A 23657-nucleotide genomic window follows, 5' to 3' on the forward strand; every position below is an offset into this window, starting at 1 on the left:
CGAGGGCAGGGTTTTTTAAGGATGACCAGGCCCAGGCTTCTGCTCTGAGATGGCCTGCTGGGTCTGATGGACAGCAGTAGAGCAGTAGAGCCCCATTGGCGACAAACCAGAACACATGACTTAGCAGCATCACTTTTAACCCCATTGGTCCTTATTAAGCAGGTTTTCACTAATTTGCTTGTAAGTGTTGTTTAGGCTGCATGTGGACAGTCAAGATTGTGTAACATCTTTCATACATTGTCTAATGTCCACTGTCATATAACATAGGACTAGTATCATATCTTTTTTTCTAATGCTAAAGCACTGTTATGCATGTAGAGGCTTCTGCATTGAATGTGACTGCGATTTTTGCCAGAGTTGTTTGTCTGGTTGCATACACTATTCAAGACAGACACTGCCAATCACTTGTTACCATCATGACCATCCCGTGTTGTCCACTGTTGGTGATAATTGCCCTCTATGACCATTTCCCAGTAAAATCACCAGCAATTTCATGTTGTCAGTGTTTAACCTCACTTAGACAGACACAATTTAACCTTTAATTAAGATTGTTCAATTGTTTTATTTTAGAGTGCATTTATTGCCACAAATGAACAACTACATTTCAATTTCCTATTTTAAACATATATGTTTTTTGGCCCAGTACATACAGTCTATACTTGCCACACACTTGCCATTAGGAACACTTTCCAGTGTTGGAACAGTTACCAGGTGCTTACGAGCACATCTTTGTAGAGATATTTAATAAATGAGAAAACCAGGCACTGGTTAAAATATGATAGGAGTCCATGTTAAGCTCAACATAATGTATGGTATAAAAAAAGTATAGCCCTTCAGAATAAAAAGCCAATAAGCTCACTGGATTCACCACACATGGAGGATGGTTGAATATTATGGCGCTAGTAGGAAAAGAAGGGGGTTTTATAGGCTAAGTCTGATATAAGTCTGATATTTTCAGTGATGCATAACCAGGCTCTGATCTCTATGAATGAGGAGAGACTGAAATATTGGAAACTGAAAGGCAGTTTTAGAAACCTTTTCAGAAACCTATTTTAAATTGCTAATAAAATCTGACAAAAAAAACTTTATGAATCAATTGTAATGTTGGTTTCAGTAATGCAAAAAAAGTGTGACATATTTTGGCTTTTTATTGCGACTGCGCAGATCTCAACATCAAGGTGGACTGTCATCCCTCCTCAACCAGCAAGCTGACTGGCCTTTTGTATTTTTACCTGACAGCTCAGGGTTGGGTCTTTATCTGTAACCTGACACCATGTTGAGGGCTATGAGAAGTCCCATTCATCTTTCAACCAGCGGCCAGATTCCTTATTTATAACGCCTCTGGCCTTACTCAGTATATTTTTTGGGTAGAATATTGACCTGTTGCTAATATTTGAAGATATGTAATGTAGCAGATGCTGGGACTGTAGGGAAGGTGTACAGGAAGTTGTTCAACAAATAATAAATGAACATTCACACAAAAAAATCATTTGAGCAATAGAACATGAGAGGGAGTGTGTTATTTGTGATTGCTTTTATAAAAAAAATTTTATGAATAAAGAAAATTAAAAGGCCCTCAAAAAATTGATAATAAATATGCTTTAATATGGATTGTGCCTTCTGCCAAAAAGTAGTTCCACAACAAGTGACCTGTAACAGAACTGTAACTACAAAACAGTGTATGGTTTAGCCTGAAATCAAAATTGGGGGTTAAGGGGGTTGGTAAACTTTAGAAACTTTGAAATAACACTGAAACTATTCTCTCCTGCTCTGTGAAGTCTGCTTCATGTGAAAGCTGCACATTTTTGAGCATTTCTGCCTGTGTGCTGGGTGGTGTTGGTTAGCTAGCTTTGCCTGCAGGACTGTGGTTAGGTTATCATAGCTTGCTTTCGCTTAGCATTAGCTTAGCTTAGCTTAGCCTGGCTGGTGGTTACTGTTCCGGCTATCAGACAGCGGCCGAGGTGTGCAAGTGTGGCTTGGCTGGGCGCTAGCCTGTGCTAAGCAAATACTGCTGCTGCTGGTGGAGGTGATGATACTAAAAAGGTGATACAGATTTAGTGTGAGACTGCCGTGCTGTCTTCACAAATATAGCACAGTTTAGAACACTTCTCAACCAATCGGATTGTGAGGTCGGAACTAACTGTTGTATAAAATACAGGAATTCCCTTGATTTGTCTCAGATTTTAACCAGTGGATCATTTAGTGTGGGTGCCTTACTGATACCAAACGGCGCTGTTAGAGACTCATATAAGCCATGTCACAGGGGCATTGCACAACATCGTCTTCCCAGGAAGTGCAGTGAGTGCAGACCAGTGAAGCATACTCTGACCCACATACTAAGGCCTGACCTCACCTTGGTGGTCTGCACATTGCTGCGAGTTTTACCCCACTCCTGCAGCTGAATCTTATTCATTCCGTTGCGTCGCAGACATGGCAGCGCAAAAGGCCAGTCACATCCAATGAGTGTCACTGTGGTAGCAAGAGAGGCCACCGTCCATATCTTCTTTTAATGAAGGAGCGGATCAAGTGTAAGGCTTTGCCAGTGGTCTAAGTGCAGGTTATCATCAGAGTGTTTGTGTCCTTGCATTTAGAAGAGTCAAACTAGATCTTGTTTTGGCAAAATGGCAAAATAAAAAAAAATGACTTCTGCTTTGTGGTACAGTGTGGCATCATCATACTGGAAGTGATTAAATTGTGGCCATGAAGGGATGGACATGATTAGCAGCAATAGTTAAATTGTATGTTGTATTTAACTGTCAGTTAATTAGTATTAATGATTCAAGTGTGATTAAAAAGACAGGTTGGGTCTTTGGATTCATGCTGTTGATGCCAATATCTGATTGATGTATATTATCTGTGAGCCTTATTAGAAATCATCAGATATGCTACATTTCTTTAGTCTTCATTCCTCCTTTTACCTCCTGCAAAAAAGTCGTAAGTATAACCTTAGGTTATTTTAAAGCCATGTAATCCCCGATTTTGGAGGCGCGAAAAGAGACATTTAGTTTAAATTTTGCTCAAACATGTAATGCATTGTGTAGCATAGTCTATAGCCTATAAATGTGCTTATATGTTATTAGCATGTTGCTGCTCAATTTTAAACTGCAATTTCATCCTTGTTACATCAAGTAGAATAGACGCTTTGTTATCATCACTTTTTTGGAGGAGATGGCGTAAATGTGCATAAATCGAGTAGCCACTCCCAAGTAATTTATGTTAACAGTAGCAATTTTAAATCATGTTTAAATCCATCACAGGTAGTATAATTACATTTGGACTCGATAATTACATTATCAACATATTGTAAAAAAAAAAAAAATGGACATGACCTCATTATTGTCCTTCAGGTTTGTCTTAGTAAGGAGATCAATGCATTATTATTTGCATTACTAAGCTATTATATTATTATTTAAGTGGCATAAATTATCTTAAAAATACCAGTAACATTGTTAATCACTAATTATTTCTGGACCAATAGATCATCCAACTAAAATTGGATGATTGTTGAATGTTAAATAAAAGGGTATGATCGGCTTAATTACATTACTCCACCCCCCCATATAAACCTAATCCCATCATGTACAGACTTGAATTGTAAAGAATCTCTATGAATTGTTGATTCCTGGACAATCAAGTATTTAAATATACTCTGAATAGCTTTACTATAAAATATTTCAGTGTAGGTTCTTTCTGTAACAGCCTCTTGCTGTCTAAATCCTATTAAAAGGTTTGCCTTGGTGTACTGAACTGAATACAATCAGCTTAATAGGCTTATGCTGTATACAGATATTGTCGTCTCTGTGTTTGTTTTATAAATATCTATACGTCCTTAGACTGCTGTTTTCATAAACAAAGGAATTAGTAGTTCCGCTTCGGAGTGGGCTGTGATTAAATTATGTCATTCTCTTACACTGTTCCTAGATAAAAATGTGACATGGCTGCGGTCATTAAGCTGGGCACAGAGGCAGAGCATTATATCTACTACAAATAAAAGTATGGGCACAAATAAGGTCAGAGAGTTGGGCTTATTTCTCAGAGTGGATTTTGGTTTTTAAAGCACCAATAAGGTATTATATTGTGGGGACAGCACCACAGCTGTCCTGCAACCGAAGAATAACACAGTTTACTACAGATAATGGTAAATGTACATATTCTGCTATTCTCGTGCACAGGTTAGAAATTTTGTTTTATTGTAGTTTTTAGTTTGGTAACACTTTACTAAGTACAATTTAGTGATGCAACCCAGCCAAGCAGAAATCAAACAATTTATACATTGAAAAACAACCAGTGCAATTGTATTACCTGAAAATCTAAACCTCCTACATCTCAACATAAAACTTAAAAATGAACATACTGTACCTAAAACTCAACCTAATCTACACCCCTACCTAAGCCAGAACTTTACCTACAACATTTCTGCATGCGTTTCCATCCATTCATTCTTGTTTCTAAGCATTGTAACAGAGAAAAACAACCTGACGGTATCTGTATTGACACTGTTTTCTCAATTCTTCTTCGAAGAAACATCCCTAATACACAATGCTCTGATCTTTGGGTATCTGTGGACTGAGAACCGCTCTCAATGTGCGTGAAAAGTGGGATGTTTTATGTACCACTGAAAAGGAAGCTTCTACAGGTTGTTTAAGTAATGCCAGTAGAGCCATGCTTAAAAAAGCAAAGTGCGAGTGTGAAGAACTTTTTACCTACTGTAAAGGTTTTAACAGGTTTTTTTAGTCCTGAACTACTCAGCTTTCTGAATGGTATTATACCAATAAAAGGAAAGCATACATACCTGTCAAGTTTTAGATTTAAAAATAAGGGATATTTTCCTCTGTCCGCTTAAAGCCGTCCCACCAGCCCAACGAAGGTTCAGTATCCCTTACATTTTAAGACAGGTTTACAAAAAATCTAAAATAACCACAAGTGAACCACTTACACACTACAATTAGATTATCAGAATCTGAAATGTTGTGGGCATTCCTACATAAGTCAATCTTTTAATACAGCCAAATTAAAAATTATTTTCTAGATATTAAAAAAAGTTAAGATTTCATGTCTTTTGCCATAAATGCACTCTTTTATATTATATATTTTTTTATTTATTTAGTAGATTTAAAATTGAACAAAGGGTGCACAAATTCTGCAAAATGACTGTAGGTGACCTAAAAATAGTATTATGAGCTTTTACTAAAAGGCAATGGACCACATATATTCCATCAGTAAAAATTAGTCCTAAGTGGCCTACACAATTTTAATAATTTTTAATTAATACTTCTTCCTTTTGATCACGCCTGATCAGTTCAGTTAATTTCGGTCCTCTCCACATTTCTAGTTAAACTGAATCACAAGCTGTAATTTTTTTTATTTTAAAAGGTTTAATCTGTGTGTTTTATTTCGGAGACGAGTATTTTTAAGCAGCTATCAGAAAAATATCATCACAGTTTACATGATTAGCCTACCGATACTTTTCTTTAAGAAAAATCGCTGAATATCCAGATATGTTTTAACATCAGCAGCTCCGACTAGCTGCCTGAACTCACAGCGACGGGGGGGGGGGGGCTTCCCCACACTGACCCTCCTTTGCAAGCTGATTGGCTGTTTCTCCTGAAAGGCGGGACTTTCTCCTTGAACCGGCTCCACGATTGGTTAAGAGACACAGAGCGGTCAGTGCCCTGTCTCCTCAATAATATATATTTTTTAATCTTAATATAATAAGGGAAATTTACGGGAAAATTCTAATACGGGAGGACGGCGGGAAAGAGGAGTAAAATACGGTAGTTTCCCGGCCAAAACGGGAGACTTGACAGGTATGAAGTATATTCTTTAACTTGGCTTAATCCATGTCTGGGAAACTGGTGATATTTGTTTTCTAAGATGTTTTGATAACACCAGGTTTTGTCCTGACTGTAACAATGCCCATTATATTGTTCAGTACAATGAGAGTACCAGCCAGTGATTTAACAGTAAAGGGATGTGTAGTGAGGTGGATCTGTCATTAGCGATTGTTGTGTCACATGGGTCCATTACTTTGGAGGGGAATGGACCACTGAGGTTAAAGCGATTGGTGACCCATTAGCGACCTGTCCATACAAAACTGGCTGTCTCTGAGGCACTGAAGCACACTTGACAGGGCCCAAAGTCAGGGGGCCCTTTTCCCACAGTTGCACACTTCTTTTCAGGCACAGTTGCCTAACTGACAGATCTTTTATTTCATTCTACATGACTGGCCACTCCCACAGCAGTAAAACACAGCATGCTTCTGAGGAAATTCTCAAAAGGAAAGGAAACCCAAAAAGTTCTGTTGGTTGCTTGTAGACATTGTTAGGTTAGAGGTCCTGTCCAACCGGAATACCTCTTATCTATCTCGTATGATGTTTCCTAGGTTGTTTTAAGCTTATTGTGAGATTTGTAATAGTGCAGCTGGAGAAAAACCTCTAGAACTTTTAGAAACCCACCACTGGATGCTCAACGAGACAATGCATGTGAACAAGTAAGTAAGATAATCTCTCGTGTTACCACTGGTTATATCTTCACTATGCTTTGTTATGCACTGATATTGACAGCGCTTTGGCCTTTATCTGTCCTGTGATTTCTCATACCCTCTGATGACATTGCTTTTAGATAGTTTCTTATTTTCGTATTTAGTTATATGATGCACATTTGCACATCTACAGAGATAGTATTAAGTAAAATAAATTATGGAAGAAAGTAGAAGGTGGCTCAATTGGTAGCTTTGATGGATTAGTCAACATGCTGTTGACTTATAGCCATTGTAACAGAGCTGGCTGTTAGCATTCTCCTCCTAGTGTGTCTAGCTGTCTAGTGACATTGCATTAGCTGTAGTTTTAGCTGTTAGCAATTTAGCTGTCACACTCGCACCTGTATTGTGGGTGGGAATCAAGAAAAAGGAATTTGAATGAAATTGGGAAATATACTTACTATACTTATTTACACCAAAGGTCAGGTTTTGTTAGTATTAACCCAATAAGTATGCCTAATTCTGATTCATTCTGAATGAATGTCTAATGTGTTCCATGAAACAAATTAGTACAATACTAAGCTACCAAACTTCTAGAAATCTACTATTGGGTGTTCTACACGATGATGCACATAGTCATAGCTTCATTCGGCTTTGTTCTGCTGTGCCCTCGCTGATGTTTGACAGAGCTCTGGCCTCAAGGTCATGGTCTCTAACAAGAGCTCCGTTTATCTGTCCAGTGATTTCTTGTTGGTTCTGATGACACTGTTTGTACATTGCCTCAAATTTTACTCTTTAACTTCAACCACTGTTCCAAGCCTTACTCGACCCCCAGTCTGGTCAGTGGAGATCAGATGAGCTGTGTTTGCTTTGCTGAGGCTTAGGGCGCATTGATCTAATGGACGGACACAAGTTATGAAACAGTGGCAGCATGCAGTGGGTAGCAAACACACAGAGGGAGAGAGAGAGAGAGAGAGAGAGAGAGAAAAAGAGAGAGAGAGACGCTTAGCCCTTAGAGCAATGTTTATGCTCCAAGTGATCTGATTAAAGCAGTATAGGTCAAAGCAACTGGGCCTTTTCTGTTGGCCTCGTGTCTCACATACGGTTGCTCCCCGGTGGGCTTTACAGCTATAGACTGACTCAGGGAACAGGACGTTCTGCGCGGTACACGCGGGGGGGTGGGCAGGCGGGAGAGGTGGTGGGGGGCAGAGTAAAAACCTGCGGCCTCTGAAAGCAACGGCAGCGGAAAAGCCAGCCTGTTTGTTTGCATGAGTATAAATGTCCTTTGATGCTTGAATGGCAGCTAAAGCGTAGAGATGCAGAGGCTGTAAGGGACTCCATACAAGCTGGACTGCATAGAGCCATAAACTGCGTTCTGAAGTGTAGGCTGTGAGCATCCTTGGTAGACAGCATTGCTCAGCCTCTACCTCACTGAAGACAGTTCCAAAGTGAAGGACGGTTCGTATACAGCCGAGAAATGTAGCTGTCAGTTGGAGTGATTTGAAGGATGCAGCTGATGTATCCTTTGCAAATTTCATTTGATTGCTAATGTCAGACACAAAAGGGGCAAAAAAGAAGCACAAAAAGCACAATGGAAATTTGGCAAGAATGGTGGTGCACAGTTTGTTTCAAAATGTTTTTTCCCCCTTAACACAAGAGGGTGAAGTCTTGCACATGCCTCCTTCAACATATGTGATGTCAGACATTTCCCCTTTTTTCCCAACTGCCGTTGATTTAGCATCACTGGGTAGTCAGTGCACTTAGTGGAAAGTGCCAACTCTGATATATCAGTCAACAGATGCCTTTGCTGACCAACATCAGACTGGCAGTGATGAGGGGAAAGAGCACCACCTTTTCACTCAGAGAGTACAAGACCAATTGTGCACTGTCTCTCTGACTCTGGCTGCTGATAGCAAACAGCATAATTGTGGATTCGAAACCAGTTTTAAAATGGAAAACCAAACTAGCTTCAAACTTAGTGTTATTATAGGGCATTTACATTTACCTTTATCATGTGTGTTTTCACCACAAAACCTCGTTAGACTGTTCCAAATGTGTGACCAACAGTCTACTACGAGCGTTTTCACACCAGCATTATTTGGTCCAGGTTAAAACAGATGCTGGTTCATTTGGACCTTTACTGCGGTTCGATTGGGCAGGTGAGAAAACACTAATTGCACTCGGGTGCGGATCAAAACCCCCTTATCTAGGTGGTCTCGGTCTGGTCCTGAACGAACTCTGGAGTGGTGAGAACTTAATCCAGTCTCGATCTCACCCAGCTATTAAATATAGTCCATTTATTTGAGCTAAACTCCTAATAAGGCGCAGTTTAATCTGATATATTTGCCAGATAATGATAATTACCACAGCGTTCACTACTCGCATCCGCGTGACGCGGTTTACTATGTGTACATCTGCACTGCACGTCCAAACACTGTGTTTAAAAGCACTGCGTTTCAGCATTAAGTGTTAAAGCACAGATATATGCGCTGGCTCACAGAATCTTCTCGCTATTTTTACTTTTTTCGTACATTTATATTCACTCCCATGCCAGACAGCTCTGACCAATCAGAGGAGACATGTGCTCGCGTGGTTTATTGGTGCGCATTTTGGTGCATTTAGGTTTATGCCTGTGTGAAACCAAACCAAACAAAGGGAGAAAACGCTCCAAATAAAATAAATCATCAACTGATTCGGACCAGAAAAACGAACTACAGGTATGAAAACACCCCTAAGAAGTAGTTTTCATTAAGAAAGTCTTACTGAGGATGTGTCCTATCTCAACTGCAGCCTAGGCTTGGGAACACAACCCTAGAGTGGGGGACGTGGCAGAGACGGTAATGGAGAAGGTGGAGGAAGAGATGCAGGGACAAGATGCTGATGTAGAGGACTATAGGTTCGAGTGAGCAAACCTAAAACACTGCGCTCGTACAGAGGGGGACGGCGGTCATAAAAACTTACTCAAGTTACTCAGCACTGCTGCCAAGTTTGATCACCGCTCGCTTCCCAAGACACGACCTCCTTCTCGGAGAGCGAGTTGGTGGTTTGGCCCCAGGTTTTGTTTTGATCTCTGGCTGCTTGTGTGTGCTGACAGGACCTCTGTGGATTACGAGCACTGTGTACTGTAGAACAGATAAAACAAAAAAGCCTAAAGCGCCACATTAGTGGCCCTGCCCTCTCTAATGTTTGATATAAAACAAGTGCAGCTGTGCTCTTTCCAAGAAAAGCCTTGTATCTAATTACCATCTCTTAGTTAGCATCCATTCACATTGCTTTGTGCTTGATGCTCTGTGCTTGGTGCTTGCTGCTTGGTTTTATAGGAAACTGAATAGATGCCAGAATGGATGCTAAAGCACTTGTACATGGCTCAGCTATGCAGGTCTGTGTAGGTCCTCTGATGGCATGAAACACAAAGAAATGATTTCCTGTACATTTCCTCCCCGGACTAGTAATCTCTTTGTCCGTTGGGAGGCTTTCTTGGTGTCCTGTCACAAGCTATTTCGTTAGACGCACATTTCTTTGTTTGCACACACAGAGCAGCACAATCCCTCAAGGCCATGAGCGCTGCCTTAACGACAAGAACGCCTTTCTAATGTCCCTTTAGAAAACACTCTGCATGCCTCTCAGCCTCTTTTTTATCTCCCGGGCTTGCTTAATGACCTTTTAGAATTGAGACTGTATTAATCGGACACTCCTCGCAAAACACTGTTTATAAATGTGTCCTTCAGCAGTGGTTTACAATATATTATTTACAAAAAGCTTAAAGCAATCTTAAAGTAATCTGAGAAGCAAGTTAAAAAGGAGCTTCATGAGAGTTGTATTTGAGCACTACATTAGATACAAAAGCCTAAATATGGCTATGTACTAGATGTTGTGTTGGATACTGTAGAATTATGCCCAGAAAGGCAGTAAATGTACTGATACCATTGCTATTTATTAATATTCTCATTTTCACAACACAAGAAACGTTTTGCATTTGGCAATTGCATTCTGGATTTGCTTGTAATTTTTCTTTAATTCCTTTCTCCACTTGGCATATTGCCAGTGTCACTGAAAGCAACACAACCCCAAAGTGATTCCTCATCTTTCATGCTTCACAGTCGGCAAGATGTTCTTTTTATTTTTCATTTTTTCCCTAAATGTACCAAACACCCCAGGTTTTTATATATATATTTTTTTGAAAGACCAGTTATAGATAATATGACTACATAAGCCACAGTAGTGCAGACAGCACTATAGTTAAGATTTTGAAATATGAATAAATGTGATTACTGTTATACCTCAAATACATAGTGCTCTATTTTTGCTTTTTGTGTTTTGTAGACAAATTTTTAGACTAATTTAAAATGTAGACTAATTTTGTGACGAACATAGTACACTACTGTTTGAGTAATGTGTAATTTAGTATAAAACATCATTGTTTTTTTTCTTCTCTGTAGTGTGTTGATGTCTCTATTTATAAGGCAATTTCAGAAAAAAAAATTATAATAAGTGGATATGATTGTCGAGGTCTTCAAGAACTCATCTTCACTTCCACAGATAAATTGAGCCCTGAATTGACAATTTTTTATAACATCCAATACTGAAAAAGATGAAAATGCATGGCCATCTTCTTTTAACCTTATATTGGCTATCTTCATTTGATATACCTTTTATGGACAGAAAAAAAAACTGTGCTAAAAATATCCCGAAAATAGGGTGAAAATTGGGTTTTAGAAATGTTTAGATACAGAGGCTGCGTTTTTTGTTCTTTTGACAATGGCGAAATGTATCATTTGGCCAAGACTAGTTATGTATTTTTAATAAATGTATTATATATGATAATGAACGATTATTATTATAATTATTATAATTATTATTATTATTATTATTATTATTATTATTATTATTATTGGACATAGTAGCAAGTGAAGTATATTTGGCTTTATAATGACAGCAGCTTATAAAAGCAAATTGGCCTTAACTAAATAACAAACCTATAAAAGTGTAATATAGTCAGGGGTGAGGGGCGGAGGAGCTCAGCTGTCACAGTGAATGAAGTGAGCCGTGTCACACAACCACCGTCCACTGTGCATTTCCACCACTGCAGATTTCTGCCAACAAGCCAACAATTTCCCAAACACACCGGCAACAAAAAGCCCCGGTCACCTGGGGGCGGAGTCTGCAGGCATGCAAAAAACAAAACCATCCCACCCTGCAGTGTTCTTCAAGACCAGCGCGACTTGTCAAAACAAGCATGACATCAGACCAGAACCCCCAGAGAATCTGATGCAGTCCTATACTTAAAAAAAAACACCATTATGTAGGCGAAGTTAGCCGTCAAACTCTGGAGCCCTGATAGTCTTCGCTTGTTCCTGCTTGGTTTCGAAGAAGTCGAGCGTGAAATCCAGGGGCGGGGAACGAGTCGAGATTTACCACACCAGTCTGAACCTGATATCCTGCAAAATTCGCCCGTAATCCGCCTTACAGCAGTAATGACCCTCAGGCTCTTTCTCAGGGGCTGCGCTGTCATCATCCCCTTTACAGTTTGCACCGTACCATGAAACTCGCTTCCATACATGCGGCCACATGCCTCCTGCTTGCGAGTCGCTGTGCAGTCTTTGGGAATGAGTTCCTGCCTCCTTATCATGATGGGTTACATGTATAAGGGCCCTGTATGTTTCTCATTCTTCACGGTGGTTCTTACCTGAACCCGAACATTTCAGGGCACTAAGAGCCCTCAGCGCCACTAAGAATATCGAGCCGGAGGCTTCTGTTTCAAATGGACCCGATTAGGCGCATGCTTTCTTCTCCGCACTTCATGGATGATGTTCCCTGTTAGCAGCTGCTGCGTCTTAATGAGCTTCGAGGGCCTCTAAGGTCAGCTGTGACAAGCTGCCAGAAAAGAACCGAGGGGAGATTGTTTTGGAACATTGCCCCCCGTCACAGCCTGTCACTACGGGCCAGACTGAGGTTCTGTTTTTAGACTGCGTAGTGGAGGAGAGCGAATACTTGGCTGGGTGTTGACAGTTGCGTAAAGTGTGTTTGTGCCCGAGGAACTCGGGCGCCTGTTAATCTAGGTGGATTGCCCTCTAACAAGACCACTTGACCTACATTAGCGCTGAAAGTTAGCTGTATGAATGGCTAGCCTTGTTCGAATAATAGTGCTTGAAGTGAGTACGAACGAAGTTAGCCTCAGGCCAACACCTCAAAACTCAGGCGTAACTACTGGCAGTGCAAGTGCAGCTATTGCATCGAGCCCTGTAACCTGGTGCACGTGGTGGAAAGCTAATGTGCTTCTTGGACCGCTGGCATTGCTACTTATGCAATTTTACAACAATGTGGGAGGCATAGTAATGTAATGATATACCCCAATCAATAGCCTTTATTAGATCTGTCTAGTTTCAGCAGATGTGGAAACCAGTAACAAGTAAGTCTCATGTCTCGGCACTGAAGTTCTGAGTCAAGTCTTAAATCACTGCGGCCAAGCCTCAGTCAAGTCACCAAATATAATGTCATTTTTATGTATATAACACCAATTAAGTAGTTGATTACTAATATTAAACTCACATTAATCATGATTTTTTTTAAGTTTGCATTTATTAAAACCAAAATAAACTACATATAAAATGAGATCAGTCAGACAATTCATGGCTAAGTTGCTGTGGATCCTATGTTGCTGCCACTTTTTAAACATAACCTCTCACACTTAAGGTGGAATATCTAGAAGGTAAGGAAGAAGGGCGAAGCTTTGTTCAGTTTAGCTACTGTGTTTATAAGTAGCTATGCTATAAAATATAAAATATATATGGCAGAGACTCAACAATTCCTTGGCATGACACAGCACTGCATTGTTTATTATTACATTAAAATGAAAACCAAAGCCATAATACACAAACTGATATATGAACTGTCACTTACGGGACTCTCAAAATACATTAGGTTTATAGTACATGAAATCTATTTACTACACACTTGGAGTAGTATGTCTCATATACATTATATTGCCAAAAGTAGGTAAGGCTTGAATGGAGCAGCTCGGCCGTGGAAACCCATTCCATGAAGCTCTCCACACTCTGCTGTTCTTGATCTAATCTGAAGAACACATGACGTTTGGAGGTGTCTAGTGATGTAGTGACTCTGCAGAGAAAAGTTAGAGATCTCTGTGCACTATATGCTCCTCACTCTTTGCCTTTTGCTGACCCAGCATTGCCTTGCCCTGAGTACTCCGACCGTTGTTTATCCTTACTCACAAGATAACACCTCACAACTTGTACAGGTGTAGGTGGTTGATTTCATGATCACTTTAGATACTGCTATTACATAACAGCTTTTACATAAATGTGTATAGAGTCTTAAAGGTACAGTAACAAAATCAGCTTATTTGATTGAGAGGCAGAAACAGAGGTTTCAGAATTGTTGCTCAGAAACGAATTACGGACTCTATTTGGTTTATAAAACCACAAGCGCTCTAAGTAGAGCTCAACACAGAAAAATGTAGGTCTTTCAATCTTGACTGGCACTATATCCCAGTCAGTGGAGGAGGGATATACTGTATCTTCATTAAGCATGCTTTTTAGCGCTGAGCTGAGCTTAATCCATGTTTGTAAACCTCTGCACTCAGAGAGTTGGCTGGATGAGAAACAGAAGGAGTGGGTCAAAACCCCTTTTAAGGAAAACTTGACTACTGTTTTCCATCCGGTTTGCTGTTTTTATGTATGTTTGTTAGATGTGTCCTGATCCACTCTGATCAGCGAGAGCACATTTAATCCCTAACCCTGATCTCATTATATTTGCACATCATTGTTTTAAAATACACAAGCCGGTCTGGGAGAGGTTTCTAGAGCGTGAGTGCTCTGCGGAGGTTTTTTTTTAGGCCGTCTGGCGCTCTCTGTTTCGGTGCACACACAAGCGAATGCACTCTTACGGCGTGTTGTGGCTGCAAGTGTTTGTGGATGTTTTTTGCTTGGCTGGAGCTTGTGAGTAAAATTACCCAGCAGGCACAGCCGGGCGGCGGGAACATAACGGAAAGGGCGGGAGTGGTGGGGTGGGGGCCAGCAGAGAGTGGGAGTTCATCTCTACCAGGGGTGGCTGTCTCAGTGCCGTAAATATTGCATAACGGGGATTAGCCTAGTTGGCAAGCTATAAATACAATTGTACACTGTGTACCGACATTGTGGAACAGCACAGGCTGTGACAGCAGTGAAGATTAGTTAGCCGTCAATTGGGCCTGTGTTTGTTTTTTTTTAAGAGAAAAATAAACAATTCGAATAAAATCCCCTCCCAAACGAATGTCCGCTGGCTTTGATGAGGCTCCTCCTCATGTAGAGCGTCTGTGGCTCCGCTGATAAAATAAGGATGCTGCGAGTGGTGACGCTGACGTGCTTGGACATGTTCATTCAGTGAGGACTGAAGGTCAGTCTGGCGAAAGGAAGTGGAGTAAAACATACAGTGGGATGAGGGATCCCCTAAGAGCGCAGTGCTGGCCTTTATTAGTCAAAGCGTGCAGCTGAACCCATGAGAACCCACCCACATACTTTCCTATACCATGTGGTTTTAGCTGAATCTGAACATAATGGTGATTTGTCTTGGTTAAATGGTAGCATAGATGTTTTTAGTGTGATGTGTAATTGGTGTAAGAGTGCTTTCACATTTCTTTGATCGAGACATTATACTTTTTAGTTTGGTCCGAATGATTAAAATAGCTGATGCGAAAGATCAGCCAAAAGAGGTGGTTTTGGATCAAGTTGAACCATTGTTAGTTTTTAGAAACTGAATTAAACTGCTTTAAAAATTGTAATTGCACAACTTTACAGAGAGCTTTAAATTTTCTGTGACATTTTTACACTACTACATTAAATTAAAGCCAGTTCAAGACCCCAGAAATCCACAGTAGATCAGAGTGGATGTTAGCGAACACAAAAAGATGTTAGTTACACAAAAAAGCAGCCAGACTTTCAGTAAACAATTAAATGTTATGGCTTAATTAGCTCAGCTTATGTATTTCAGATGGATAACTGCCAGTTTGTGAAGAGGTAGTAAACTGACTAATTGATCCCAAGCATTAAGATGTGATAAAATACTGAATGCTCTTTTAAACTGAACTGTTCATAAAAATGTTACTTGAACGTAGAGCATATAATGCTCCCTTCATGCATTACAGTATATATAGGAGGGCGGGTAAGGGGTTGAGTGTGGGCCTGCTGTTGCTGCTGCTGAAAACATTCGGTTTGTTTGCAGTGTGCTTGCAGACTTTTGGATCAGTTATAGGAAGTTAAGGTAGGCTATTGTTACTTATGTAGCAATAGAATAAGAAAAAGAACAATTCATTTGTCACATTTAACTAAAAGAGACCTCCTCTTGTTAAACCTATTGGTGCTGCTGGTAGTTTTGTGTTGTAATTCTAGCTGTATAGCAATAACAGAATATATTGCTTATGTAGGTCAGAAGTGATGATGGGGAGATAAAGGTATGTCATACAAAATGATGTAATGCACTCAGTAAATTGCAGTGTGATACCAAGCATACAGTAATACAACTAACACTTATATACCTTGAAAAAGTATTCATATCCCAATATTTTATAACTAACCCAATGTAGCAAGTAACTAAGAAGTAAAAATACAATGCTACATGGTTTTAAAATTTCGTTTGTACCAAACAAATTTGGAAAAGTTTCCATAGACTATATTTTTATATCGATTATTGCAGTTAACATTGATTGGATTCATTGTAAAAATGACCTCTTGTTTTATATACATTTTTATAAAATAAAAAGTTTAACCCTAACATTGTTTTAAAGTGTAAATCTGTAAAGGTTAGGGACACAAAACTGACGTTTCCACAGAATGAGCCTTGTGAAATATCACCATGCAATGTTAATGGAAAAAAGCTGTAATCTGATTAAATAAATCTATTGAATAAGTTCTCATTACAGAGATCTTTAAGAGCCCGTAGAGTAATGCTCTCTCACTGAGAGACCATTCAAGTGCTGACAGGCTCAATGGGAATCCTCACCTGAACACAAATTTACCCCACGTTGCTCCTAATAGTTTGTGTACACAGCTGTCAGATCAGGTGAATCCGCCACCTGTCAGGGTGTGTGTGTGTGCGTCTGTGTGTGTGTGTGTGTGTGTGAGTGTGTAGACAACTCTTCATCGCGATGCCTCGCTGCCGTTATGCCACCTGCACCGCCCTTCCCCCCATCTAACTAAGCCCTGCAAGTGCGAAGTGTCATCAATGTCAATTTCGTTCACAGCCAAGGCTCTGGAAAGGAAGTGGCTTAGGAGGCCTTTCCCACATGGCTGAAGCTTTTTCAGAGGCTGCCTGGAGACGCCAGAGACCGCCAGCCATCTAAAAACAACTCCAAGATCTGTTTGCTTATCTACACGGCTCGTACACTCTGAACATTAATACAAATAGTATCAGCTTGTTAAAGGATTGCCCTGCTGTGTTTGCCAACATAGTGGTCAACTGACCTAACCAGGGTTTACCCGAAATTATATTGTATCTTTGGGGAATAAACAAAATAGATTGCAATGAAATTCAGAAAGAAGATAAAGGTTACCAGGAGCAATAAATGATAAGCTCTATGTACAAATACACAACATTTACAGTGGATGTATAAAAATACATGCAATATAAGTTACAAATTTACCCAATAATAAATACAGAAAGTGCACAGTGCGTTGAAAGTTCGGTTATTAAGGTTTGTTAGTTTTTATTTTTTCAGGTAGTGGTCTGAGAGTGTGTGTGCGTTTTGCAGTGTTCAGTTCCCGTACAGTACAGTACAGTTATTATTATTAATAATACCAATAATAACAGTAAATAAATAAGAAAGTTTAAAATAAACATTTACAAGGTTGAAATGTATATGATTAAGCTTTATTCAAAATGTCAATTTGCCTCAGTTTGATAGTGCTTGTGTACTATTGGAACTTCTATACAGGTGCTAGCATAATTTAGTCTTAAAGAAAGATGGAGGCAATGATCAAAACAGACCCTTTCCTCTTTTCAGTCTTTCTCTGGTCTTCTCAAATGCATTGTTAAAGGAGAAATCCAGTGTAAAATTAACTGGGAGTATACTGAAACATAATAACAAGTTTGCACTTTTGACGAATAGCCCACCTCTGTTCACCCAGTGTTTTCCGAAATACAGCTCTTTTAGCCGATACTCCAAATAGGCTAACAGTGCTAGCGATAGGGGCATAGTGTTGCCCATGCAAAGAATCACTGTTTACACCAGTGGCGTGCAGTGAATATAGTGGGTACTGCTTCTGCATTTTCTCTGTCTTGACTGAGTTATATGAACTCAATACACATAAACAACTCACAAATACAGCTACAAACCACAAAAAGTATACAATAAACCCAACAATAAATGCTTAATTTTCCTACAAGGACAGCCGTTCAACAAATATCACTAATTTGTATGATGACAGTACGCCAGAGCAGCCAAAACATGCTCGCTGTTCTTCTTCAGTTGTTCAACGGGGGTGTTCTTCGACGTGTGTTTCAGAACTATCGAATCGGATAGTTCTTCGCGCCTGACACTCTGGCTGAAACTCCACCCTCTTTGACTAGGTCTGCCTAACAACAGAACAATCGATATTCTGATTGGCTCAACGAGAGTACATTATGATATACAGCCGATGGATTGGCGTGAGAAATACCATGTGTGAGCGTGTGAACTCGCTGAGGTGCGTGTGTCACACGCTCAAAGCGTGAGACTTACGCACCTGTTTAAACTCTGTTTATACACACTGTACTCTCAGGTAGTTCTCCTGGAGACGCTATATTGAAATTGAAAAATCACAATTAGTTCTGAGAGATATAATGATTATATATCAGAAACAGTTGCAATTCATGCATTTTCACACTACTTTAAGTTTGTTAATGGTGTAAAATTGCTAGAATTGTAAGCCTGTTGGGAGACTTCATACTTATCATGTTTCACTACAACCCAAGTCTATTTCACATCGTATTTTTCTTTAAAGGATTACACTCCTGTGTTCGCGAACATAGTGGTCAACTGGCCAAATCAGGATTTAAAACTGATAACACATTTTTGGTGACTGTCTTTAAACTAATGTATACTACACAAAAAAGGTTCGACCCAAAAGGAAGTATCTGAATGCATTTTTTTAGAGTGAAGATAACAGGAAGTTATTAAAATTGGCACTGATGTGTGCAATACTTATTGAGCTACAATGTGTGTGACATATCTGTAACGCAACATGTCAAATGTCTCTGCGTGTAGTTATAGAGGTTCCTAACGGTGTCCTGTGATAATTCATCCTGTGCAGTTTGAATATTTACATTCAGTTCCTGGGGATTTTGAGGTAGAGGTGTAGGGCTGTTCATAGCACAACCATGAGCATCCCACACGTTTTTAATCAAAGATAGGTCTGGCTATGTGGCTGGCCGTGTCCCAGCATATGTGTCTTCATGGCAAGCTCTTGAGATTCAGCGGTATGTGTCAAAGCATTGTTTTAATGGAGCCACTCGGTCATGGAAACCCATTTCATGAAGCTCTGTATGCTTTACTGTTCTTGATCTAATCTGAAGCTACATGAAGTTTGGAGGTGTGTAGTGATGTAGTGACTCTGCAGAAAGTTGGTTTCTCTGTTCACTATGCTCCTCGGCATCTGCTGACTCCGCCCTGTTATTTAACACTGACAGTGCATAAAGGTGCTGTCATTCCCAGTCTCTTCCACTGTGTTATAATATCACTGACAGTTGGCTGTGAAATATTTAGTAGTAAGTAGTGAAATTTCACGACTGGACTTTGTTGCACAGGTGCTGCATCCTATCAAATGTAAAGGTTGGAGTTCACTAAGAGCGACCCATTCTTTCACTAATGTTTGTAGAAGCAGTCTGCATCCCTATAGGTGCTTGATTTTATTCACCTGTGGCCATTGAAGGAATTGGAACCTTCCTTTCATTGGAGTTCAGTGATTTGAATGAGTAAGCAAATACTTTTGGCAATATATTGTATGTAATGCTGTATGTGTATCTCAAAAAATATTACCCATATCGTTAAATCTTTACTTCTTTGAATAGCATTGCAATCTGACACCTTCTTCTGGATACAGCTATATTTTTTAATGAGTGTAAATAGCTGTAAATAGAAGTGTCAGCAGCATGATGTAGTGATAGCAGGACACAGCCTATGCTTTGAACACGCACGTGCTGCACCTTGAAGCCCACTGGTGGACTATAAGTAGGATTAATGAGGGGAGGAAAAGAGGATGTAGGTCAGGATGTTCTCGGATACACAGCTGACTTAACCCATTCAGAATCAGCCAGCCAACCGGTGGGCAGCCGTGATAAAACTCACTGATGGAGTTGTTCTTAGCAGTGTGACAGCTGCACAATAGTATATACACATTAGGGGTGTGATATATCATATAGTACGTGGTGATATTGGCAACATTTTTGAATAGGGTGAATGATATTATACCCTAAAATCAGAGGTAGAAAAAGTACTGAAAAATTGTAATTAGGTAAAAGTACCTTTACTTTGCTAAAATTCTACTCAAGTAAAAGTAAAAGTACCCATCTAAAAATCTGCTCGAGTAAAAGTAAAAAAGGACTCAATTTAAAATGTACTTTGAGTCAAAGTTACATAGTTACTTTTAATTATTTGATGTAAAAAGTACAACAAATCATGAATTAAATAGTTTTTAATGGACTATTATTCCACATAAAATATTTTCAAGTGGCATAGGTTTCTATGATCCATTTTTTTTCTTTACTGTTAAAAAGTTATGATCATATATGTGACTATAAACCGTATTTTTATAGTTTTACAGTTCATTATTATTTTTTAACTTCCCATTGCTATGCTTTAACTGCTGTTTACATGTTTTTTAACATTCAAGCAGATTGTTTAATGATAAAAATACTTACCACCACATGCTTTCATGGGTTTGATGTGCAAGTTTTGAAAGCTGACAGCTCTGTCCAGCATGAGGACGTTATTGCCTTGTTATTCCACGTGCAAGCATCTGTTTGCTGGTGCATCTATTAGTATCATGACATTCTGGCTCATTTACTTCTGTTAGGGGTGTGCCATATCATATCGTATGCACTAAAACAATTTAATTTTTATTTTGTTGCAGTGTGTTGTGTATTCTTGAAATATATATATTTTTAATTCAATGTTTTGCCATATCACCAAGAGTATCGTTACCGTGAAAATATCATAAAATATCATGATATTATTTTAGGGCCATATCGCTCAGCCCTAATTAACTATATATACACACACACACACACCTACTTCTACCACTGTCTAGATAAAGTGGAGAGCTTGTCCAGATTTCATTATTATGTGTCAGGGTTTATTTGTGTTTGGGAGTGTGAGTGGACTATACTGTGCAAAAGTTTAAGGCACCTAAGAAAATGTTTTTATACATTTTAAGTTATTAATCAGTGCTGGGTTCTCAAGGCATCTGGTTTGCTTAATCAATACTTCATTATGTTAAATCAGGTGAGCTGCTGGTGGAATGAACAAATCTAGCTGAAGGCACTGAAGAGAAACCTGGAGCTAATGCTGTGTTCCAGTTTTCTTAGGAGCATCATGCCTAAGTTTACCATGTTACAGTTAAATAATTAGATTTTCTTTCAGGTAAACTTCAAATATCTTTGGCGTTCACCAAACTTTTACTGACAAGTGTTTTATAGTGAAGCTAACAAAAATGAGCATCATCTTTTGTTGTCCAGGTTAGCATTGTTAGCATAGTCAGCATTGTCACCGTTTACCACTGTCAGAGGTTAATAACAGTTGATAATGCATTATTTGGTAGTTTGTGCATCAAAACACCATGGAACCACGTCCACAGGTAGATGTTGGACAGTGCTGCATAAATAAAGTGTACAATACTACTGCTTTTGCTACTGCTGATGTGCAGGGCAGCCACCTTGGATTCTGAAATCGTGTGACAAAAATTGTTGTGACGGCTGAGCTGCATTAATCTTTGTTCTTCTACTTCTACAAACTTATATAAATATTTGTGTGCTTTCCATCATGGCCTTTCAGGACTTCAGATAAGGCCTAGTTATTACAAAATGAAAATGTATAGCATATAAAAGCACTCTCTCAGTACTGCAGTGACATTGTCATGGTGAAAATGTTGTTTGTGATGGCATAAAGTTTGAAAACACTGTCCATTCACTTTTCTCCACTTATTATAGACTCCTACCTAGCTGCTTTACCTTGTGGATGAAAAGTCAGAGACATAATAGCTGCTCTGCTCTGTGGTGGTCTATCCTGGAGGGGGGCTCACCATAAAAGAACATGGTGAAAGGAGGATAATAAAATATGCAGAAAAACAATGTGTCCTATATTATTAGTGTAACTAATAAGATGGACAGTGAGTGTGGAAACATGGATGTCATTTTATATTTGCTTTATAGACAAGTTTTATTTCCAACAAACAAAACCGTTATTATTCATGAATGACTCTCACAATGCACAGATGAGCTGCAGGCCTTTGGACTATTAGATTTATACAATTATTAACTTCAGTTAACAGACAAATAAGTTGATTTTGTTCCTAATGCCATGAAAAATACTGCACACACACACACACACAGAAGCATCAGACCTGACCCCAGCTGTACCCATATGAACATATGCCAATGACCAATAGCAACAAGCGCTATTTGGACAATAGCACTAAAGCTAATGACAAGAAGCCATTGATTCTGTATGGCAACATGGCTGCACACACTGCTTTAAGTGCACCTTGTAGTGTAAAAAATACGGTACTTGATTCCTGATGCTTTTGGTGAGAAATATTAGTAGAACATTCTCTCATACATACATGCTCTATTCGTCCAAATGTTTGTGGACACCCTTTCTGAAGAATACTATTATTCAGCTATTTTAAATTGCTAACACAGATGTGCAGATGCACACACACACACACACACACACACACACACACATCTTGTCTAGTCCCTGTAATGCTGTGTAAAATCTAGTAAAAATCTTTCTCTAGACAGTAAAGACAGTTATTCCAATAAAAACAGAGTAAATTCTTTTTTATATCCTTGATTTCAGAACAAACCATGAATGAGCAGGTTTCCCAATACTTTTGTCCACATAGAGGCTGTGATACTTCTGTAGATATTCACACACTTTCATTATTTCTGTCACGCTCAGTAGTTCAGCCAGTGGTCAGAGGGGCAGGACCGGGCAGCCTGCCAGGAGGTTAATGAAATGACCAGCCTGCCTCTTTTACTTTACTTTAACAGAACTACGCACTTAAAGCCAGGTGCCGTAATGGAGTCTTTAAAAATTGCTCAGAAGAACCACATTATAGTTTATTAAAGTTTATGGGGTATGGACTGCTTCACATGTTTATATAATGCAAAAATCAGTTGTTATCTTATAGGAAAGCTTAGGAATGCCCACACATGTATAAGTTGTGAGGTGTTGTCTTGTGAGTGAGGTTTGAGCAATGGCTAGTAGTGGGTGACAGATGGATGGGACATTTGATTTCTGAAGTCTTGCACTTCATGCATTTAACATTCCTTGATCCACAGTGTCACGTGTGTACCGGGAATGTCATAGAAATTATTACCACCAGCAGTGGACCCCGCATTGTGCAGTAATGATTGTGACCGGTGGTGTCTGACTGAAATTCTTATATCTAATTATTATATTACAGTATATTATATTATTATATTCAAAGCTGGGTGCCACACATGTCCTTTAGAGTTTTTTTAGAGCTATTTAGCTCTCATGGCAGATGGCAAAAGTCATGGGACATTATATTAGTTCCTGTCCCATGACAGAAGCACGTCAGTGTAAAATGTAATGTAAATGTAAAATACTATTTTGATCATATAATGTAAAAGTTCTTCTTCTTCATCACATTTCCAATATTGTGGATTTTCTTCAAGTTTAAAAGAAATGGGCATCTAAAGGACCCTCCAAGAATCCATGCATTTAAAGTAGGGCTGTCAACATTAACACATTAATGCATGCATTTAATCTGGAAAACAGATTAAGGAGTTCATTTTTATCGCAAATTAATTGTGTGACAAAACTGATCGAGATTAGTGATTTGCAGTTTTATTTAACAATATAATAGAAACACTTACTGTGGATTTCAGAAGGTAGATTACCTTTTATTAATGCTGAAGTTTATGCTCTATGTCCCTCTCTCACACACACTCGCACTTTTTA

General features: G+C 39.2%; 1 protein-coding gene across 2 annotated transcripts in view; it reads left to right on the forward strand.

Annotated features, from left to right (window-relative positions):
- acyp2 (acylphosphatase 2, muscle type) overlaps positions 1–23657 on the forward strand; it is an 86511-nt gene that overhangs the window by 12168 nt on the left and 50686 nt on the right. Inside the window, exon 1 of one of the 2 annotated variants that reach the window (XM_022669962.2) lies at positions 6246–6490. The exons of the other annotated variant lie outside the window; for it this stretch is intronic. The gene's annotated coding sequence lies outside the window, so the exon portion shown is untranslated. Of the gene's footprint in view, positions 1–6245; positions 6491–23657 lie in introns of those variants that run through there. 2 annotated transcript variants of the gene reach the window in all.

This window comes from Astyanax mexicanus, chromosome 16, assembly GCF_023375975.1.
Source record: "Astyanax mexicanus isolate ESR-SI-001 chromosome 16, AstMex3_surface, whole genome shotgun sequence".
Classification (NCBI taxonomy): domain Eukaryota; kingdom Metazoa; phylum Chordata; class Actinopteri; order Characiformes; family Acestrorhamphidae; genus Astyanax; species Astyanax mexicanus.